Here is an 11,300-nt window from a genome sequence, read left to right on the forward strand (position 1 = left end):
CCTTGAAAAACACTGGAACTAGCTGCTTTAAAGTCTTGTCAGCACTGTGCCAGACACATACTGTAAACATGTACACACTTAAACACAACACAAACACAGATACATCACATGCTCATGCAGTACAGACAGTCAAGGAGGAATTGCATCTACGTTACAAATGTGTGCATGTGGGCTGACACGTGTAAACACAAACACACACAAATACAGTACATGGGAGAAAAGAAATAAAACTCTTTGGTTCCAGTCTCCTCTGGTCCAGGGGCGTCTTGAAACTGCCTGCTCCAAACAACATTTGCTGTTCCCTCTTCCCCCTCCTCTCTGCTGATGAAGAGGGCGTCCCAGCCGAGGGTTTTGTTAACGGCGGAAAAAGTTACAAATCCCACTCTACAACTGGCTAAAACAACTTAAAAATTGCTTTCATAAGCACAATGGCACTTCCAATATGGCCTATACACACAACTCGCCTCTGGGGGTAATTTGATTGGCAGTGTAAACAGAGGCAACTTAACAAACTGATTTCACAGTTTATCTAACAGGAATCAACATGGATATACTGCAGCCATCAGATAATCCAGGATAGGCAGGGAAATAAACTTGGCATTCAAGGAAAAAATGTTTGCTATCAACAGCTGATGCAACAGGAAAGCAAGAGAGGAAAACATCCTAATAAGCATGTCTAGATACACTCTACGTCTTGCTGATTTAACAGACATCTAAAGTTAAGCGGTCCTGAAAATATGAGCCCTGCTGTGCCTACTCTTCTGTCCTGATGCTAGTTGACTCAAAGGATTAATGCCTGTTTGCAAAATACCCTGTCAGTTCTTTGCAGGGAATCAACCAACCAATATGTGTTTAACTTGAACTGCGATTCAAGAAGGCGTTTATTATAATGCAATGGTGTGTACTCTATGTGCCTTTTCAGTGGTTATCAAATGCTAGTCTACTGATCGCTGTTTCAAGGGGTTTTTGTCAACTATGTCAACAAATATTTAATAACGACAAACACAGTCACAGTAACAGTGTCTACAGTGGTGTTGAAAGTTTAAAATAGGAAGAGAGACGTTTATGACGTTCAGCAAAAACTTCAAAAAATATATTCTGTGCATGTGGCTCTGATACAATCTTATTTGTTTCTAATTTGGCAAAAAAGATGCAGACATAAAAAAGGGAGACAGAGACAGAAACAGAAAGAGAGACAGAAGAGATTAAATTTCTGCATAAGAGAGAAGTGCATTTCCTGCATTTGTTAGACCATTTTACAGACTATGATGCTGATTCATACAGCAATTAGGCAGCTGTTAAATGGTTTATTACTAAAAGGGCCTCTGGCATTTTTACTCAACAGATGTTCAAAAACTGTTCAGATGGTATCACTTCTGATGACTAAGTTGTACACAGTGATGGGCACTATACATAAAATGGGATATGACATAATAATAATAATGGCAGGTTTAAATGTAAATATAAACCATATAGCCATATAGAAATCATTGCTAAATAATTGCAGTGAGGACTCAAATAGTCACAATTTGTCATGATGATTGGAGTATAACCTGAAGGGGCAGAAAATCCTACCATCCTCATTTGGTAATGAAAAATGGACTTTTCTCATGTAATGTAGATTTCATTCGTTCGCTTGATTACACAGGTTGGATGAAACAGCATTTCATTCTTTGGACTAAGCAGAGAAAAAGTGCAATTGAGCCGGGTGTGGAAAACTCCATCACAATTAGATGTATGCACAGCCTTTTTCTGAATTCTGAGCAGGTTTTCCATTGGTGAAATTCCTGATGATCTGAGCTGGGTTGAGCGTGCACTGGGTGCTGATGTGACTAACAGAAGACTCCAGCAGCAAAGCACCTTTTGGGCTGTTGCAGAGGACTCTGGGTAATAAAGCTGCAGATGAATGCGACCCAAAAAACAAAATGGGAGAGTGGGGATTGGATGAGTGTTTGTGTGCCTGTGTGTGTGTGTGTGTGTGTGTGTGTGTGTGTGTGTGTGTGTGTGTGTGTGTGTGTGTGTGTGTGTGTGTGTGGTCCTGGTATAACTCATGTTGTGGGGACCTAAATCTGTTTTACACCGTCACATTATGGGGACTTGTCCTCCTTATGGGGACAAAAAGCCAGTCTCCTTATCGTAAATCATTACATTTTAGCTGAATACATGTTTTATGGTTAGAGTAAGGGTTAGGCAAGTAGTAATTATGGTTAAGGTTAGACTAAGTCTCCAGGAAATTAATGTAAATCAATGTAATGTCCTCTGAAGTCATGGAGACACGACTGCGTGCGTGCGTGCGTGCGTGCGTGTGTGTGTGTGTGTGTGAAAGAAAAAACACTTCTTATGCCTCCAGCAAAAGCACACTCTCAGATCTGTAATACTGAGATGACCCCAAGCTAGACCTCTCCGAAGAGTACAACATGCTTAAGTGCAAGAACAGACAGACGGACAGTATTGCGGGCAATTTTTAGGTGGTACATACATACATACATACATACACACACACACACACACACACACACACACACACACACACACACACACACACACACACATGGATGAGCAAGGCTGGGTAAACACTTGCTTTTATTGTATGAGGTGATGGATAAAAATGACGTTACAAAACATTCTGCACTTTCTATTATTTGCTGCACTGACACTTAAAGGGCCAGTTCCATCATAACTTGAGATGTATAAATTTCCTGGATTTCCTTTTTTTCTGGTTTTTTTATATCAATGATTTGCTTTTATCATGTAATATAATGTCTATTTTTGTTACATCTTGGTAGTATTTTAGAGTAAATATTTTATAATAAAGCATTTATCAACAATATTTTTAGATCAAAAATAGATCAAATGACTTTGTGTATGTAACAGCTGGCGCTCGTAGAGGCGAAGCCACAGAATTATCACTTGACACTGCAGTTCCCCATAGCTATACAGACCTTTCCCACATCTTTCAGCTCATTGTTTTGGTTTTCCGGCCTCCAACTTTATCATTTTGGTTCACTCTCACTCTCAATTTCATCAGCATCATTTAAGCGAAAAAGCTTTAAAAAATCCAACTGTACGCTAAGTGCCCAGTGTACGGTTGAGTGTCAATGTGTAAGCAGGAAACATGCCAAAACAATTTTATATGGTAATGAGTCAGTGTTGTGTTTACGTCTTGTTGTGCTGCCCCGAAGTTTTAATATTATATTATTATTATTATAAATCAGTTTTAATATTACAATGTAATGTCAGCTGGGGTGAGCTGCTTTAGTTGTCAATTGGTTGACAGTACTGTGACAGACATTCAACATGTCATCGAAGAAGGCATTGTTTGACAGGTTTAGGACAACCAGGGAGGCAGAAAGTGGAAATAAGACACACATATCTGTCTTGTCCCAGCCCTCAGACTTTGTCTGAATTTGTATATTAAAGCCTATATGTGTGGATTTTTATGCGATGTTAGCACATTTCAAATAATTTTGATGGCATAAGTTTTTGTTTATAGAAAAATGGCATTCCATTAAAAACCCTGCAGTTTGCATTGTTTTCAGCCTTTCATTGTCAGTGTCCCTGTATGTCAGCATGTATTGCTCCCTGCCACAGTGTCTGTTTTGATACTACCACTGGGCAACGCCAAAGTCAGACATTTTCAAACCCTACACATAGGGACTTTAATATGGAACTGTGAAAGTTAAGTTTACAGCTTTGTGTTGCACGGACAGTTTTGCTCTGATGCATTTTTGCAGAACATGTATCAGCTTTTTTTTAAGTCTCCAAGTTGTTTTCAGATCTATGCTGGGCCAGTTTGGCAAAGCTGATACTGTAGCTTTAATCTTGTCATATGCATGCAAAACTATCATAATTACCCTTAAAACCCATAAACAGAGACGTGTTTAAATTTGATAGTGTATTTTACATCAACATTAATGTGTTAGTATGTTTAATGTGGTTATATGCTACCATAGCAGCAGTGTTGACAATATTAACTCTAATTCTCACTCCTCTCGCCTCTCAGGAAAATCATGACAGAGGCTTTACACTGACTAGGCCGTAGAGGCTCTAACCTGGGTTAAAGTGTCCTCCATCTGGACAGACCTCTCAGCCTCATCCCTCCTCTAAGCCTAGATGATGGATGGTCCTGCATCAAGGTCAGGACAGAGGTTGTGTGCCCATATTAACTACCCTCTTCCATTGATAGACTGTCAGACCCTTTGCGCCTGGAAGCCTCCCATTGGCCCTGATGTAAACAACTGCAGCATGAGTGGCTGTGTGTTGAGGGACAGGAGGGGTCCCAAACATACATCAAGTGGACAAAATATATATCACAAGCAGTTTCCTGAAAAGAAAGGGCATATTCATTTTTTATTACAACCTATCTTTTATGGTGTTTTAGTGCCTCATAATATACAAGCTGCATTCCCTTTCAACAGGAAATGAGAACAAGTTAAGTCTGGGCTTCAGTGGTTCAAGGGATGGCATCTCTTTCTTCACTGAGTCATAAGATGGAGTTTAGGGGGGAGATGAACTGGATTTTATTTCAAGGATCTCTGTTGTAGGCTGGAAGATTTGTTTTGAAACAGCGGACAGCTCGAGGCAAATATTGGTCCTAGCTTTGACAGACAACTCGGTAATTCTGCATTCGTGATGCTTTGAGTGACGATTATGATGTGATTTTTAGAGCATAACATTAGCATTTAGCTCAAAACACTATTGTGCCTAACTACTGTCTTACAGTGCTGCTAGTGTCATGTTGTATGTGGGCATCTCACATACATGCAGATCCATGCAGCCAGCAGGAGCAAGTATGGTCTAAGAAATTTTGCTGCCAAGGGAAAAGATTGTCATGTTAAACTAAAGATAAAAACTCAAAACACAATTAGGTCCTCTCCTCTGTGAGATCCAATAAATTCAAAAGGAAAAGCAAATCTTCATTTCACAAATGTTGTAAAAGCTCACATGACATTTAATTGAAAGGCCCATCTTTCACGGGTGAATCGTTGGGTATCATACACAGGATCGCACTTCTACTTATGTCTGGCCTAAAAGTGGGCAGTTATAATATTTGGGGGAAAGATGCATTATTGAAAGTGACAGCTGAGAGTTATACATAAAGCATGGAATTTGAAACATTTTTCTCATAAAAAACACAGCATGTCCCTCTGTGCATCAACATCTCTCTCTCTCTGCTTTCATGTCATACAATTCATTACTTTTCGCTTCATAAACGCTGAACAGTCACTGTCAAATACGGGACATGTCTCACAATATCAATTATTCTTCACAAAAATCAAAATCTGCGTACATGGACAAAATACCCGCTGCAGACACCAACAGAAGTGCAGAATCATAACATTTTGTTTGAAGCTTACAGTATAGCCAGGTGAATAAGGCGTGGGGTCTGGATTTGCCTCTAGAGCACCTGTGTCTTCATGCTCCACTGCCTGCTTTAAAAGAGTGTTGCTCTGTTCCTCGCCGAGGTCTTTGGAAGGTGAACGGTAATTGCTGAGGGAGGATTAGCCTGACGATGGAACAAAGCACCTCTTTTGTTTTACTGAGGTAACTCATACTCCGAGATGGAGCCCTGCTTTAGACATGAACTTTAGACATGAATATAGCATGTGCGCTGGCAGCTCCATTTTGTGTTAGTGTGTCGGCGTGTTTGTGCGTTAACCACAGGGAGAGAGACAGACACAGACTGATTTGTAGGCTACATTTTGAGACTGCACACGGCTCCTGACTCATTAGCTGTAGTATTGGCCCTGTGGTAATGACATCATGGTGGCAGTATTAGCTTTTAAAGTCTGACCGCAGAGTGAGCGAGCTGTGATGCCCTTTTAAAATATGATTCTTTCACTCTGACTTCATCATGTGGTAAACTTGTCAGGAAACCTCAAACAGGTCTTCTCCCGTTGTTTGACTCCTATATAACAGTTATTGGTTGGACAGACTGCTACTGAATTAACATACAGACAGACACGGATTGAGACAGACAGACAGACTCTCTTTCTCTCACACACACAATACATGATAATTAGAGTTCTTACAAGACACTGGACATTTAGCCTCTGCTCCTGTGCTTTTGAAAGAGAAACTGAGAAAACATTTTTACACGTAATATACTATAAAAAATGGAGGATGTAAAAATTTTGGAGGCATGACCATTTTGAGGTGACTAAACATCTGAGTTTTGATCAGTCAGAGGCTGACAAAGAACTTGGCTCTGCCTGGTTAGCGGATCCTTCAACACCCCCTCCAGAGGCTCCTCAGCCCTGACCAGCATTGTTTGTGAAGAAGAAAGCTATCAGAGGATCTACACAAGATTAGGGTTGCCAACCGTTCCCTCTGCGGCTTCCTGTTTTTCCACAGGAATTTTTTGGCGGGTGCAAAAAAAAAAAAAAAAAAAAAAAGAAAAGGCAAAAAGTACATAACTGCACAAATCTGACATAGTAAACCCCTTCCCCTCCTACTGGAAAACTCAAATATATAAGCACAAAATTTATAGTATTTTAATTAGAGTAGCACTCAAGAGACGCTTATTTTCTAACTTTATAGTACACACTGTAGATCCATCAGTGAGACATTAAGGTATCCGTACATTTGGGTTAAAGGAATAGTTCAGTATTTTGAGAAATACACTAAAGCCCATTCGCTTTCTTGTCGAGAATTAGATGAGAAGATCAATACCAGTCTGATGTGTGTATAGTTAATAAAAGCAACCGCCAGCATTTGGTTAGCTTAGCTTAGCATAAAGAATGGAACCGGCGAAACAGCTAGCCTGACTCTGTCTGAATGTAAGCTCCCTAGTTGACATGCCATATCTTGTTTTTTGATTACTGTAAAAACAATGTGTTGTGGTGCACCTGGCCAAGAAATAGTCCAGCACATATTTCCCCCATAAAACCACAATTTTTTATACACTTTGGTTTTTGTAGTTAATTTTGTTTTCTAGCTTCCAGTCTTTGTGCTAAGCTGAGATAATTAGCTGCAGGCGCTGGCTTCATATTTATCGTACAGATATGAGAATGGTATTGATTTTCTCATCTATCTCTGCAAGAAAGCAAATAAGTATATTACCCAAAATGTCGACCTGTTAATTCCAAATTTATGCATTAAGAAAAATTTACAAAATAGTATTTATTGTGTGAGACATAATGTATCGACTCAACCAACAGAGTCTATCTTCTTGCTAAGATTCTCATTATCTGTGATTCAAATCCAACTACTCTATTCTCTACTTTTCTTTCCCTCCCCAAAAACCATTTTCTTGCAGTGCACCCGTCCTCCTGCTGTCTACCTCTTCTTTGTCTTTTCCTTTTATCCATCATCTTTCCCTGTCCCTCCTTTCAGCCCTCCTTTACTTTCCCTCTTAATTTTCTCTCTCCCGCACCTCCTCCTCTTCTCCTTTCCGTCTATCTAAATTGCAAATTGCAGCAGTGCCGACTGCCAGAGGAGCTCCTCAATGTCATTAGAGCTGACCCTGTGGATTAACTAGAGGAGAGAGGCGGTGTGTAGAAACTACAGATCAATAATGCGGCTTATCCTCTGGGTTCTTTTACTTCACTTTGGATTTAGATCTGACTAACTGCCACTGTCTAGTCTATTCCTGTACAACAAACAATAGGGTTATAACAGGATAAAACTGTCAAATTAGAAATCATTTCACAAAGATTGAGGAGTGATTAAGGAGGTGAAATCAAGCTAGGAAATCAGAGTAATTCCAAGTTATTACTCTGTTTTCCTGGCATTTGAGCTCGATGAAAAACAGACAGGTATACAGAAACTTCAATGATGAGGGAAACATGTTGCATACTCCAGCTGCCTCATTATGGGGAGCTGATGAGGGCTGTTAGAGAGATTCAGAAAGGACAACGTCAGAGGAAATATCATGTTTCCAAATCTGTAAGGTATATTTGGGATAAAGTCAGACAACTTAAAGTTGGAGAAAGGAAATGAGCCAAGAAAAAAATAAAGCTGTCCTCTATATGTAACCCCACCAGTACTGGACACAGCAACTCGCGCCGTCTGGATGATCCAGTTAACAAAGTGATGTGATATCTGTGAGAAAAAGAGATGGATGGAGAGATGGATGTGTGTATGCATGTGTGGTTGGTTTACCAAGTTGGCAGGAAAAGTCAAGTCGCCGTGAGCACAACTAAACCTGATATTGCTGATATAAAGCCTATTCCAAATGGTCGGGACTGTGAGTGCACTCACCCAAAACAAACACACACACACACACACACACACACACACACAAACACACACAAATGCACACACATACACACACACAGACACATGCGCACACACACACATTAATGACCAACATGTAGATCTGCATCAAAAGATCAGCCCCCTTTAACAAAAACCGAGCTCCCCGAACATATCATCTCCCAGAAACCAATGTTCCCTCAGCACAAAAAAGATTCACTACAGGACATGTTGAATTCATGTCACTTAATAACGGTAAGCTCAAGATTTTCAGTCAAAGATCTCTTATCTGGCAGCAGCACAGATAAAGATGTAAAAAGGCAAAAGTATTATTATCAAAATGTATTATTTCAATTTGGTTATTGATCTTATTCCTTATTCTGCCCTTTTTGGTGTATAAAAGTGAATGACGGCTAGAGAAAAAAGATGTAAATATGATTATACATTAGCCAAACGTTCCAGGAGTTTTACGAGTAATCCTTAAAAAGGTCCCAAAAGCTGGGACCTTGATTTAACATGAATGCCACTATGCACAAGTTGCTATTTGGGGCTCCATTACCATTGCAACAATAAATTCTTTCCACTGTTTATATGCCTGAATGTTAAATCTAAGTGCAGCTAATGGAGAGTTAGTTTTAATAACAGAGATGATTAAAGTTTGTTGACTGAAGCGATTTCTGCTTTTCAGCTCTTCCGGTTTGAAAATGCGGTTCAAGGTTCTGATCTAAATATCACGAAGTCAGTCATTTAACTTGATATAGGCCCACACACGAACACTTAGCAAACAGAAGCTGAACCATAAAACAAGGGATGGGAATTTTACAGACTTTGCACTGGAAGTTTGGTTTCCCGAAAATTTCAAGATGAATTCCTGCAATAAGTGTAGGAATTCAACAAGGCTGTTGTGGATCTATTGACAGCGCATACTGTCCGCAATTGTCTGTGGGGTCTAGTGATTACCAAAATCCTGTCCTTTGACAGCTTCCAAAGGGCGACTTATAGTAATATTAAGCAATGCATGGCTTCCATACATGTCTAACAGAGACTGCTGGCAGGTCTATTCCCTTCTCAAACAGAACAAGACAGCAGGTATTAAAAGATATGTGATCAAGTTAACTTGTGCACGGGAGTCTTTATATGCCTTGTGCTGTCAGTTTTAATGGATTGTTATCAGCATTTTATGGCTGTATTGTGTACAGTTATCCTATCAAAGGGCAGTTAAACCACTTTTTATTAAAGCATAACAACACAACATTATGTTTAAAATGCCACCGTGCAGCTTATTCCAAGAGTAGTTCTGAAATGATTAATTTGCATCCTGAGGAAATATGACATTTGGGTTTGTAATGACATGTTGTCAGGAAGTTCTGTATAGTCATGGTTCATACTGTACAATGCAGTGAACATTACAGTAAAGTATTTAGTGACATCTAGTGGTTAGACAATTTCAGGATGTTAAAGGGTCAGTTCAACCATTTACAAGAAACATATTTTCTCACTGACTCCCAGGAGTACCAAGACTTACCAATAGCATTCTATTTTCATACTTTTTTCATCACTGAGATTTATTCTTTAATGCCAATACTACGTGAATTTGTTTGAGGTACTCACCGAAGCACTGAAAAGAACATCTCTTTCAAAAAACCGTGTCCGCAGTTGCTCGGCATAATCCTCAAACCTAGCTGTACAGTTCAGGAACTACTATCCATAAAAGAAAGAGTCCTTTGAAAGAGTCCCGTGACTAGACAGGGTGTTATGTGAATTATCCACAGTAACAGGGACATTACTTTGTCACTCAAAGATATTGCCGTTGTGAAGGTACTGTAATGCAGAGGAAGCAGACATTTCAGAGATGGATATCTAAAAACTTGGGCAAATAAAACAAAAACTACAATACACCTATACCTACAGAGGTGTAGAGGTAAAAAATTTTTTTTAGTAATTTGGGGGAATGGCCTTTTTAAAAAAAAAAAAAAAAAAAAAACAAAAACAAAATGAGGTTCTCAAACCACAAAGACACAATGCAAGTTAATTTCTGTCAAAAGCAATTGAGAGTCCATTGTCTTGGCTCACCCCAGGGGACACATACATATTATGTGGACAAAGCAACGTGGGTGAAACATCTTCACAGACTTGAATTATGCAACACCGGATACACAGAATCCTGTTGCTTTTACTGCAGGAACATCTTTTGAGCAAAATCTTTGAGAGGCTGTTTCAGTAAGCCTCCAGCATGAGCTGCTTTGGGGGCTCACTGCCTACACCAGCATGTCGACTTAAACCAAGACCACCAAGACCTAAATGTTGACAGTGATCATGTGCAGCCATTCCACCCATGAGGGTACAAATAAAAAATATGTTGGTGTTGGATATTAGGCAGTAGTGAGTAGGCCTAAACTATGTCGAACAGCAGACAACTTGTATAGTTTTAATGGATTTTAGTTTGGGATCTGACAGGAATGACAGTCAAATGTCCAGACACGTGACAGACTACAGATGCTCTGTTTCTTCTAAAATTTCACAGTTTATTACCTTGTTTTTTTTGACTGTACCAGTGCTCTGCAGCGAACTAATCCCCGCAGGTACAGGAAATGGAGCCCTGACTCCGCCTCTAATCAGGGCTGGTTCGCCGGCATATTATGCGCATGCGCGGTCCATTGACGGAACTGTTTGTTTGGGGGGGGGGGTTTGTTGTGAAATCTGTCTGAGGCGCAGTATCTTTGCAATTTAATTACCCTTATATTTACATGGACTATCTTACTACAGTTAAACTTGTATTTTCTGTAAACTGAGATTTTTTTTTAAAAAGACTAAGTTTTTATTTTTTTAATTATTTATTATTATTTATTTTTTATTTTTTTTACCTTAACTCGGGTTCCAACGATGTTCCAGCAGACCATCAAGAATTTCAACATCGGTTTCAACCTTTGGAATTAGAAGGGCACTTTCTCAAGTGGCGATCCACTAGCAGGGCACATCTCCTTCGACCTCACAAAGGAGACGAAGATCACTTTAATAACGATGGCAGTGAAAGGAAGGGTGAACGTCCACTGGGTCACCGGAGGAGGGGGAAGGGGAGGGAGGAGGAGAAGAAATCACAACTC

This window comes from Xiphias gladius, chromosome 19 (assembly GCF_016859285.1).
Source record: "Xiphias gladius isolate SHS-SW01 ecotype Sanya breed wild chromosome 19, ASM1685928v1, whole genome shotgun sequence".
In the NCBI taxonomy this organism is placed as follows: domain Eukaryota; kingdom Metazoa; phylum Chordata; class Actinopteri; order Istiophoriformes; family Xiphiidae; genus Xiphias; species Xiphias gladius.